Genomic DNA, 11835 nt, shown 5'->3' with positions numbered 1-11835 from the left:
TTTCTTTCTTTCTTTCTTTCTTTCTTTCTTTCTCCCTTTCTTTCTTTCTTTTCTCTTTCTTTCTTTCCTCTCTTTCTTTCTTTCCTCTCTTTCTTTCTTTCCTCTTTTTCTTTCCTCTTCCTCCTCCTTCTTCTCCTTCTTCTTTCAACTCATTCTCCTTCTCCTGCCCCTCTTACTTCCTACTCTCCCCCTCCCCTTCCTCCTCCTCCTTCTTCCACTTCTGCTTCTGCTTCTGTTGCTTCTCCTCCTCCTCCTCCTTCTCCTTCTCTTCTTCTTCTTCTTCTTCTTCTTCTTCTTCTTCTTCTTCTTCTTCTTCTTCTTCTTTCTTCTTCTTCTTCTTCTTCTTCCTCTTCCTCTTCCTCTTCCTCTTCCTCTTCCTCTTCTTCTTCATGTAGAGATGAGTTCTCACTCTGTTGCCCAGGATAATCTTAAACTCCTGAGCTCAAGCAATCCTTCCACCGCAGCCTCCCAAAGTGCTAAGATTACAGGAGTGAGCCACTGCACCTGGTCAAACTTTTGAATTCTTTATCTGGTATTTTAAAGATTTCATCTTGGTTTGGATTCATTGCTGGAAACTTACTGTGTTTTTTTAGGGGTACTGTAGAATCTTGTTTTGTCATGTTATCAGAATTATTTTCTGGTTTCTTTTTATTTGTGTAGACTATTTCTTATAATTATTCTTGAATTTATTTTTGATTTGACCTTTTTTTAAAATTTCTTTTTTCCCCTTTAAATATATTACTTTAATGTTTATGGCTTATTATAGCCTAATTCAGCTCTTGGTGCTTTCACGGGTGAAGACTCTGTATGAGTTCTTGATTATAGGCACTCTTTTTATAAAGCTTTCTCAGATACTGGTTGTAGTAGCAATGTGCTTGGTGTGCGAGCAAGTCCACTTTCTCCTGTAAGGTTGGTATGGTAGAGGTGTCTTGAAGCTTATCTAACTCCCCTGTGGTATGCACTTATTTTTTTTTTTTATTTATTTCCCCCTCAGTATTTTATTTACTAAGTTGAATATTTCTGGCTCTGGGTCAGTAGGAGTGTTGCTGAGTAGAAACCAGTTCTGGCAGCCAGGCATGGTGGCTCAAGCCTGTAATCCCAGCACTTTGGCAGGCTGAGGTGGGCAGATCACCAGGTCAGGAGATCGAGACCATCCTGCCTAACATGGTGAAACCCCGTCTCTACTAAAAATACAAAAAAATTAGCCGGGCATGGTGGTGGGTGCCTGTAGTCCCAGCTGCTTGAGAGGCTGAGGCAGGAGAATGGCGTGAACCCAGGAGGCGGAGCTTGCAGTGAGCTGATATCATGCTACTGCACTCCAGCCTGGGCAACAGAGCAAGACTCCATCAAAAAAAAAAAAAAATACCAGTTGTGGCTAAAGCAGGTAAATAAATGCAATACTGGATGGTAGGCAGAAGTTCCAGCCTTGACAGAGGTGACTGGGAGACCTCTCAGTAAAACATACTGAGATCATATCAGGGGAAGAGTGGGAGCCACCTCAGCTCTCCTGCCAGGCAAGCAGGAAAGTAATCCACCTCCCAGACATACTCTTGACCCAGTGTGCTGACTATTTAGATCAGAAAGCCACCTCTTTTCATCTGCAGGAATGTTGATGTTCCAAGTAGAAAGGAACTGTGACTCTACCTCTCATGTAAGCTTGAACCTGGAGAGTGCTCCTTCTGTGGGGATGCAGTCATCCTGAAGTGTTTCAGAAAGGCTGTCCATAGGTACACCCATGCCAAGCTCCTGTGGGAGAAGCCCCAGTTGTGTCTGCAGTGGTAGATGAGGGTAAAAGAAGTCCTATTTTCCAAGATCTTTCACAAGCACCAGAACTGTCTGACTGTTGGGGTAGAGCTGCAGACTTTCCCTGCTAAGTCCAGCACTGTAACTGTGCCTCTGCTGAAAGAAACTTCCCAACAGCAGAAAGATCTGTATGAAAGGTAGGGGTTACTTCGATCTTCTGCATATGGTTAGCCAGTGTTCTCAGCACTATTCATTGAATAGGGGATCCTTTTCCCATTAAAAATACACAATTTAAATGATTCAAAGAGAAATAAGAAATGGATGCCACTTAACTATGGGAAACTTTATATGTAAAAGCACAGGGAAAGTGCATTAAAGATGCCATATTCATTTATATTATTATTTGGTACCATGTAAGGACATTAGATACATAAAAAGGGCTAATGGTTTTATCTTCTAATTATAGAACCAATGGTTAACCTATGGTAAATGAGCAAATGTTAAAAAGACAAAAAAGATACACATATCTAGAAAAAAATAATCTGATCACATTGAGTTAATACCTATTGGCATTGTGGTATATGTCTTCTAATCTTCTTTGCATTGTGGTACAATATATATTAACCATAAAAGTAATAAAGCCAACATGTTTGGCCCCTGCTTCCCTGGGTTTATGCTTGACAAAGTATTTACAGCTTTCTTTCACCTTGTCAGGTTTCCAATGAGGACATGGAAAACCACAGGCTTGTCCTCTCACACTGCTGCCTCACAGACCATCACTCTCCTTTTTTGAATGGCTCTGGCATTTGGGGTTGATTCTCTATATGGTAATCATCATAGTCAATGATGACTTCTAATTCAGATAAATGTCCCTTTTCTTCATTTAGACTTGAAGGGAAAGGCTCCCCTACACTATTCCCTCCTTTCCCCATAACTCCAACTATAGTGCTTTCCACATGACACATGCATTTTAAAAAAATAGACACTTTAAAAACGTTTGTTACATGAATAAATTAGTAAACATCAGAGATGAGGAAAAGAAAACTGATGAGCATTAGTTCTTCCTTTGTTGCATACCACAGCTTCTTTGGGAAATTTTGGCATCTCTGCTATAAATTGTTAAAGTCCTTACAGGCAGGTAGTGTAAGCCATCTTTGTGTGCATTTATCAAATATTTATTGAGCAAATGTTTATGTGTTAGATATTGTGATGAGGTAGAGGTAGGGTGAGAAGAAAGATACAAAGAGAATCTATGTAAATAAGACATGGTTTTGGCTTTAGAAGTTTAGAGATTAGTGGGGTTGGGAAAATGTAAGCATATCTTTCACACTGTCTAAGGGAAGGGAAGGGGCTAACATTTAGAGAGCATTTGCTATATAACCCTTTGCTAAGGTAGGTATTTTTATGCCCACCTTAAAACTGAGGAAAGAGAGGCTTCAAGGAGTTTACTGAGGGTCACTTAGATTGGGCTTTAAAGCTCTTTTAATTTGGAAATAACAGGGATTGTAAGAACATTTGTGGTGTGAGCACATGAGCACTGGTTTCCTTACCATTTAATTGTAGTCAATTGAAGAAAGAATAGGAATTAAACCCAAAATGTTTCTGTTTTCAGTCTGACTCTCAGACTAAAATTTATCTATTCTTGGCTATTGGATTTTTCCTTTAGGCAACGGTATTCTCCTATCTGGTCTGTGTTTTATTTCTTAACTTTGCCTTTAGGGACAGCTTCCCAGAAGAAGTGGCATTTGAATTGAGTTGGATAGTAATTATCTAGGTAGTCAAGGGCCTACAAGGCGAAGGAAGATATTCTGGGCCAATTAACAGAATATGTTGAGACCTGAAAGGTGTTTCTGAATCTCACATTCAAGGGAGTGCTGATAAAGATGGGAAGTGAGTCTCCCAAGGTTGTTAGAGTTAGATATGAAGCCTTTTAACAAAATCAATATACCCATCTGGTCGTAGGATTCAGTATGTGACCACTTGAGCAGGCTATGTCCTGCACAGGAGCACCTGGCCAGTGGAGGCTAAACTCCCATTTGCTAGGTAGTAGACCCTGGCCTTGGGTGACTTTAGCCCAGAGGAAGTATAAACTTGTTTGTCTCATTCAACCGGAGTGGGTGCTTTTTCTAATTCATCAACTGAGTTGCCATTTTTTGTGATTCATTCTCCAGGAGGAGATGCTTATTCTTACTTCACACAGAGGCTCAGTTTCGTAGAACGCTACCTTGCCTGGTGGTGTTCAAAAATTCCTGTTCTCTCGGAAAGGAAAGCTTTTCTTACTTACTGATCTCAGTATAAGAGTCCCTGAGTAGAAAACAAGTAGAGAATCCAAGTAAATAACATGTATAGTAAATACATTTTTCCCTCCCAGAAGGGAAGTATCTATCGTTTTACCCATCTGGCTATTCCTCCTTCTCCTTCTTCTTCTTCTTCTTCCCCTAATGAAACTATTTGCTTAAAAAAAATTTGGCCTCTATTTTGCTCCCTCATCTGCAATGGAGACAATGCCAGCATCTACTTCATGGAGCTCATGAAGTTTCAATATAGTAATTCATATCAAGATATTTAGAATAATGTCTGCCAAATTAGATGTGTTCGAGAAGCATTAGTTTTCCTTCTCCTCCCTCCTTCTTCCTTCCCAGCTTCTCCTTGTACTTTTTCCTCTCTCCTTCCACTTTTTTTTTTCTATGTGATCAAATGACTGTTTGCATCAATATGGTCTCGTTCTCTCTTGCCTGCTGGCTGTCTCCTGCCCAAATCACTGTGAAATAAATTGGAGAGTCCTTATCACATTTACATAATGTTAAATAGCTTTAAAAGTGCGACTACGTTGAGGATTAATAGCATTCTTTTTTCCGATATAGGTTTAATGTAATCACAAAGCCCTATTGACTGTTCTATCCATTTAAATGATTTTTATTAACATTATCAAGGAATAGTCTTTATCTTTAAACTCTGTTTTATAATGAAGTATGCAAAACCTCCAGGCACATTAAACTGTCATGAGGTCTTTCACTAATTAAATGAGTCAAGATGGTCTAATAGTAAGAACGTTTTTAAAATTTTAAGTGAATAAGTCAGTGTCTATGAATTAATTTAAAATAAATGTATAATTCTTATGAAAGTATTTCAGTTCATTTTATTATGTCCAGTTTTTTTAAAGAAATGCACCTCCAAATCCACCAATTCCCAGGTTTTTGCTCATAAAGAGCTGAAAAATTGATGACTTAAAGTAACACATATTTTGAAAATTATACGCAGAATGACTTAGAATGAATTACATAATTGTTTTCCTGCCAGTGGATTTGTTTATTTCTTCATGTTGTTTTAAAAGAGAGATGTAAAAATTATTTTGCATTTCCTAAGTAGACTAGCTGCAAGATGGGGGCATTATAAATTCACCATTGCAAATTCCCAGTCCCAGCTCTGCTAGGTGGTAGTTGAAAATTACATATAGGCACCATTATGCAACTAATGAGAATAGGTAGAATAAAAGTCAACATCTATCAAATACCTATTTACTACAGACAGCTTTAAGATTTGCTTTAGTGGTAATGGGCTCTTGGTGCATAAGAGATTATAAAATAAATCATGTATTACTTGCTTATTCCATCCCTTTTATGCATTTTATTCTGTTAAAATTTTGAGGAAGAAATATGATTTTGTTTTCTTTGATTAATTTTCTTATTGGGAGTCTACTCATCATATAAAAGCATAGTAAGACTAATGTTTGCAAGAAATGGAATATTTGACTGTATAATAAATACTGGTAATGCTTACTCAGATATGTCATCAGGAAGATAATTTGATCACTTCTTTTTTTAAGGCTGAATAATACTTCACTGTATATACAATGCATTTGCTTTATCCATTTGTCTGTCCATGGACATTTAGGTTGTTTCTATATCTTGGCTATTATGAATAATGTTGCAGTGAACATGGGAATGCAGGTATCTTAATAAGGTGATTTCATCTCCTTTGGGTATAGACCCGGAAGAGGGATTGCTAACTTGCCTCTTGCTACAACATGGATGGGCCTGGAGGACATTATGTTAAGTGAAATGAACCAGACACAGAAACAGAACTATTGCATAATCTCACTTATATGTGGTAACTAAAAGAGCTCAAGTACATAGAGATAGAGAATGAAATAGTGGTTAACATGAGCTGAGGGTAAGGGGAGGAAATGGTAAGACATAGGTCAAGGACACAAACTAACAGATATGTAGGATGAACATAGTTAGAGATCTAATGTACAACATGAATAAAGTTAACAAATTGTAGTGTATTAAGGATTTTTGTTAAATAAGTATATTTTAAGTGCTCTTGTCACAAAAAAGTAACCATGTGAAATGATAGATACGTTAATCTGCCTCACCATAATAACCATTTTACTATCTATATGTACCCCATAACATCATGTTGTAAAGCTAAAATATACACAATAAAATTATTTTTGTTTTAAAAAAGAAGGTTATTAGGTACTCTTAAGTTAGTCTGGAAAAGGATAAAGTATTGCCTCTCAGGACTTTTGCAAACAAGCACTGATTTTTACATAGTCTAGTTTAGAAATATATATTTTCTTTAGTTTGTTTTCTGGAAGAAAACAGATTTCACAGAAATGCTACATTTCTTATTTTTTTTAGATTCCTTGAGAATAAGGGAAAAGAGCAGATCATATTCCTATGTGGTCTGGAAAGAATTTGATTTTCCAGAATTTTAAACAATTCTGCCTGATGAGGGCTTCGGGAGTATAATGATCCCCCTTGTAGCAATTTTAGGCATACATCTATTACTCTTAAGTGATAACTGGTAACTCTTAAAATCACCTTACCTAGAGGATAACTGGTACTGATTGATGGACTTTGGGGGCAACCAAGTTTCACTTATGAGAAGAATGGATATCATTATTCATTCCATTATGATTGCCCTCCCCCATTTTAAAATGAAATATCCAAATGAAAAGAGACAAGGATTATAAATAATTATGGTAGAAGGAGCCATCCATTACTTTCAGAATTTCCTGGTCTGGATGGGTTAACAGACTAGACAAACATAAATGACTCTATGTATTGAATAACACAATTGTTGTACCAGTTTTATGTTATAGTGGTTAAAGTACAAGTGATGAACTCAGACAGTCCAGGTTCAAAATCTTGTTCTGCCACGCTCTAACTATGTGGTTCTGGACAAGTGTTTAAGCTCTTTAAGCATCAATTTTCTCGTCTGTTTAATGGGGATAAGAATACACATGCTAAATGTTTTTGTTTGTTTGTTTGTTTTTTGTTTGTTTGTTTTTGTGAGGATTAAATGAGCTAATACTCATGCAAAGTGCTTAGTACACAGTAAGCACTCAACTAATGTAAGTTATTTTGGCTAGATGTGTGCTCATGGATAACAGAGTCCTTAACTGATAAAGGGGCTGAGGGTAGAGCAGTGATCTCAGTCAGGTGGCATAGGTGAAGGAGCACATCCTGTAGAAGAGAAGAGAAAATTTGACCTTGTTTTTGAAGTGCCAGTGAATATTCATTGATGAAGAAAAGAGAAGGAATATCTCAGGCACTGAAGTTGGCATGCAACTAAAAACAGACATGCTTGTGAGACTAAATAAATCATGCTGATTATAGTTTGGAAATAGATTTACTTGGCCAGAGGTAGATTTGTACAGGAAAGCAAGAAAGGATGGAGTTGATTACACAAATGGCCAGATGTATGTTAGCTTACATTTAAAAAATCTATTTGGCAATAGGGAGCTTGTGTATCTTTAAACTAAAGAATGAGATTATAAAACAAATATTTGTCAAAGTGAATTCAGCAGCAGTTTCTGGGTTGGGTAGGGAGACAATGGCATCTATGGAGGGTGTTGATAATCCAGGTACTGCTGACATAGGTCCAGGAATTGGAAAGCAAGAGTGTAATTCCGAGAGGTAGTTTATATGCAGGGATGATACAGTTTGGTAATAGACTCAAGGTGGGAACTCAAATAGAGTAGTTGATAATAATACCTTAAGTTATTACCTTATCTGCTTACCTGTTATATAAATAGAACCTCCCATTTCACCACACAACATTTATGCTGGAAATGGAGGAAGAGACATACTTTGTGTAACAACATCAGGGATTCTACAATGATGATATCAAAGTTGCAGATTTTGGTTGCTCCAAAGGAACCTTATTATTGAGGGACTGGAGGGAGATGAATTACTCTGCATGAGAAAATTACATATATGTGCATATATTTATTAAAATATATATTTTGCTCCTGATTAAGTTGTTTTAGGAGGGGGATGTGAGAAGGCAGAGGAGACAGAGAATAGCCAAAAACTTTAATGAATGGAGATGCCATATATTACATGTGAGTTTTTGTGTAATGCTGATATATATATATATATATGTGTGTGTGTGTGTGTGTGTGTATATATATATAGTCTGTCTCAATTTACAATATATACATATTCAGTATTCCCAGACACTCAGACACCAATGTCATGCCACCAGGGGTGAGTGTTTTAATTTTTGTGTTTGTAAATTATGGAGGTCGATGTAGTGTGGAGGATAACTTAGGCTTGGGAAGAAAAGACGATCCTTAGACTGAACTAACTGAGCAGAGATGTGAGCTGTTCCATCTCTAGGAGAGGTGTTCATGATAATATAATTCTGGGAATCTGCAGAAATCCCTGGGATGACATGGACTTCCTCCAAGTCACTGGACGTGGTCTTCAGCTTCTTACTGTGATTTTCAGGGATGAACCAACAGGCTGAATTTTTGTAGGGATAAAGTTGTCTTTACATTCTTACTTTTGTATGGATAAGAGGTGCCTAAATATGTCTGCTGCTTTTAGTATTATATGCCCAAAGAGCCCCTTCCAATCTCCTCTATGGCTAAGCTGCTCTCAATGGCTTCCTGATGCTGCTGCCCAGAAAGGAGCCTCAGAGGAGTTAATTTGCCAGCCAGGCTGGTTTGGCTTCTCTTAGCCTTTTCACAGACACTAAAACATCACACTGTGCGTGTCTGTGTCCTTCTGCCTTATTCTCAGGACGGAAAGTCTCCTTCTCCCACTCATTCGTCAATAAAGATGGTAGTTAGAGATGATCTTTTTACGGCAAAGTAACATTTAGAAATTTTACATACTTAATGTCTGCACCCAGAATTGCTGGGAAGAAAATCTGAGGCACTATTTTCTGCAGATGCTCCTTTACTTATGATGGGGTCACTTTCTGATAAACCCATCCTAAGTGGACAATACTGAAAATTGAAACACACTAGACAAGGCTATAGTTCTGGCTGGCAAACTTGGGAAAGTTATTTCACCTCTCGAAGCTTCTAACATTCAGCTGAAAGACAAGGATAACCAAGCCCACCTCATAAGGTCATTATAAGTTTTAAAAGGGAGAATGAAGGCAAAACCCTCATCATACAGGGCTTGATGCTCAGCAGTAGGGGAAGGATGTAGGCCCTGACTCTGAGACAGTGGTGGCAGCTTCCAGATTCACCTGGGTGGTGCACTGGTTCAGGCGGAGCAATAGACTGTTATGGACTGAATTGTATCTTCAAAATTCATACATTTAATCTCTAATCCAATGTGACTGGTGTCCTCGTAAGAAAAGGAAATATGGACAGACAGAAAGACGCCAGAGACTTCCACACACACACAAAAAGGACGTGAAGACACAAGGAGAAGGTGGCCATCTGCAAGCAAAGGAGAGATGTCTCAAGAGAAACCAAAGCTACCAACACTCTAATCTTACAATTTCAGCCTCCAGAACTGTGAGAAAATAAATTTCTGTTGCTTTTTTAAAAAGAGAAAGTATTGTAAGTTGAATGTGTGTTTTTGACTTACAGTATTTTCAACTTATGATGGGTCTATTTGGATACAGCCCCATTGTATGACATAGCTCCATATATCTGTACACTGAGGAGCATACTGAAAGTGTACCTTTTTCACACCATTATAAAGTTGAAAAATTGCTATCCACTTGGAGTCGTATTTTGGTCTTTATCTCATGTGTGTTCTTTTTTTTTTTTTGGTTATAATGCAATTCTTAAATTAAATGTCACAAGACACAAGCCCAAATAAATATATCACCTACTTTTTTTGCTATTATTATTATTATTTTTTTTTTTGAGACGGAATCTTGCTCTGCCACCCAGGCTGGAGTGCAGTGGCCGGATCTCAGCTCACTGCAAGCTCCGCCTCCCGGGTTCACGCCATTCTCCTGCCTCAGCCTCCCGAGTAGCTGGGACTACAGGCGCCCGCCAGGTCGCCCGGCTAGTTTTTTGTATTTTTAGTAGAGACGGGGTTTCACCATGTTAGCCAGGATGGTCTTGATCTCCTGACCTCGTGATCCGCCCGTCTCGGCCTCCCAAAGTGCTGGGATTACAGGCTTGAGCCACCGCGCCCGGCCTTTGCTATTATTATTATACTTAAATATTTTTTCGTGCTTTATAGCAGAATATTTTGCTGTTGAAATGAAATGAGAAAGGATGGATTTGATTAGATAAATGACCAGATGTATGCTAGCTTACATTAAAAAAAAATCTATTTGGCAACAGGGAGCTTTTGTGCCTTTAAACTAAAGAATGAAATTATAGAACAAATATTTGCGAAAGCGAAATGAGGGTTGTGGGTGGGAAGTTAGGTGAAAAGAAAATAGGGAGAACTGTGTAGGTATGCTGCTGGTGACAGGATTAGGAGCAGATCCCTTGGGCTGGAATCACTGCTCCTTCACTTTCTAACCAGTAACCTTAAATAAGTTAAACTCCCCACTTTTTAAACTCATGTAAAATGGAGTTCATAAAAGTTCCTACCTCACAGGTATAAGACAATTCATGTAAAACTCCTAGAATGGTCCTGGTTACCTAATGAGTGCTCGGTTAGCTATTTATTATGATGATTATTATAACATTATTATTTACAAGAAAAGTCAGTCTACTGAAAAAAGTCAATCTCATTATTTCATTGGTTTCATCTTGTTTTTGACTCAAAGTGACACTTTTTTATTTGATTATTTATGATAGTCAATACATTTGTTTTCATATGACTTCTGGCTCTGTTCAAATGCAAATTCATGTTTAAAAGCATAAACATTTGATACAAGTATAGATATTCCAAGAATGCGCCATTGAACTTTCAGACAGCACCAAAAAATAGAACCTCTAATTTCAGCATGATTGGAAAGAATGTAGTGTCCCCAAGTGGGACTACTGTGAAGGAGATAACATTCATTTGAAAATGTAGGTTCTGTTTGTTTGTTTGTTTGTTAATAACAAATTCATTCATAATACTGTAATAGAAAAATGGCTCCCCAAATATGTTCACATCTTAATTCCCAGAACCTGTGAACTGTTAAATTGCATGGCAAGGAGGAATTAAAGTTGCTAATCAGTGATTTTGAGATGGGTAGATTATCCTGGATTATCTAGGTGGGCTTAACGTAATCGTAGGGTCCTTATAGGTTAAAGAAGGAAGGAGAGTCAGCATCAAAGTGGTGCAGTGTGTGAAGTTTATCCACCCATTTCTGGCTTTAAAGATGAGAGGGGGCCAGGAGCTAAATTTGTGGGCAGCCTCCAGAAGCTAGAATGGTAAGGAAACAGATTTTCCTCTGTCTAGAGCCTCCAGAAAGAACACAGCCCTGCTACCACCTTGACTTTAGCTCAATGAGATCCATTTCAGACTTCTGACTTCTACACTGTCAAATAATGAATCTGTGTTGTTTTAAGCCACCATGTTTTTGGTAATTTGTTATAGCAGCAATAGGAAACTAATACAATGTCTTACTTTGTCATGTTTCATGCCATGGGTTAAGTTTAAAATTATAGTTTTTTTTTGTTGTTTGTGTTTCTATTGTTTTAGGATACTTGGAAGTAGGATAAAGATCACTTTCAGGGGGGCGGGGCAAGATGGCTGAATAGGAACAGCTCCAGTCTCCAACTCCCAGCGCGAGCGACACGGAAGACCGGTGATTTCTGCATTTTCAACTGAGGTAGTGGGGTCATCTCACTAGGGAGTGCCAGACAATCGGTGCTGGTCAGCTGCTGCAGCCTGACCAGCGAGAGCTGAAGCAGGGCGAGGCATCGCCTCACCTGGAAGC

The sequence above is a fragment of the Rhinopithecus bieti genome, unplaced genomic scaffold (genome assembly GCF_001698545.2).
Source record: "Rhinopithecus bieti isolate Rb0 unplaced genomic scaffold, ASM169854v2 scaffold_17971, whole genome shotgun sequence".
Lineage (NCBI taxonomy): Eukaryota > Metazoa > Chordata > Mammalia > Primates > Cercopithecidae > Rhinopithecus > Rhinopithecus bieti.
The sequence above is the reverse complement of the archived record's forward strand: the minus strand, read 5'-3'. Positions refer to the sequence as shown.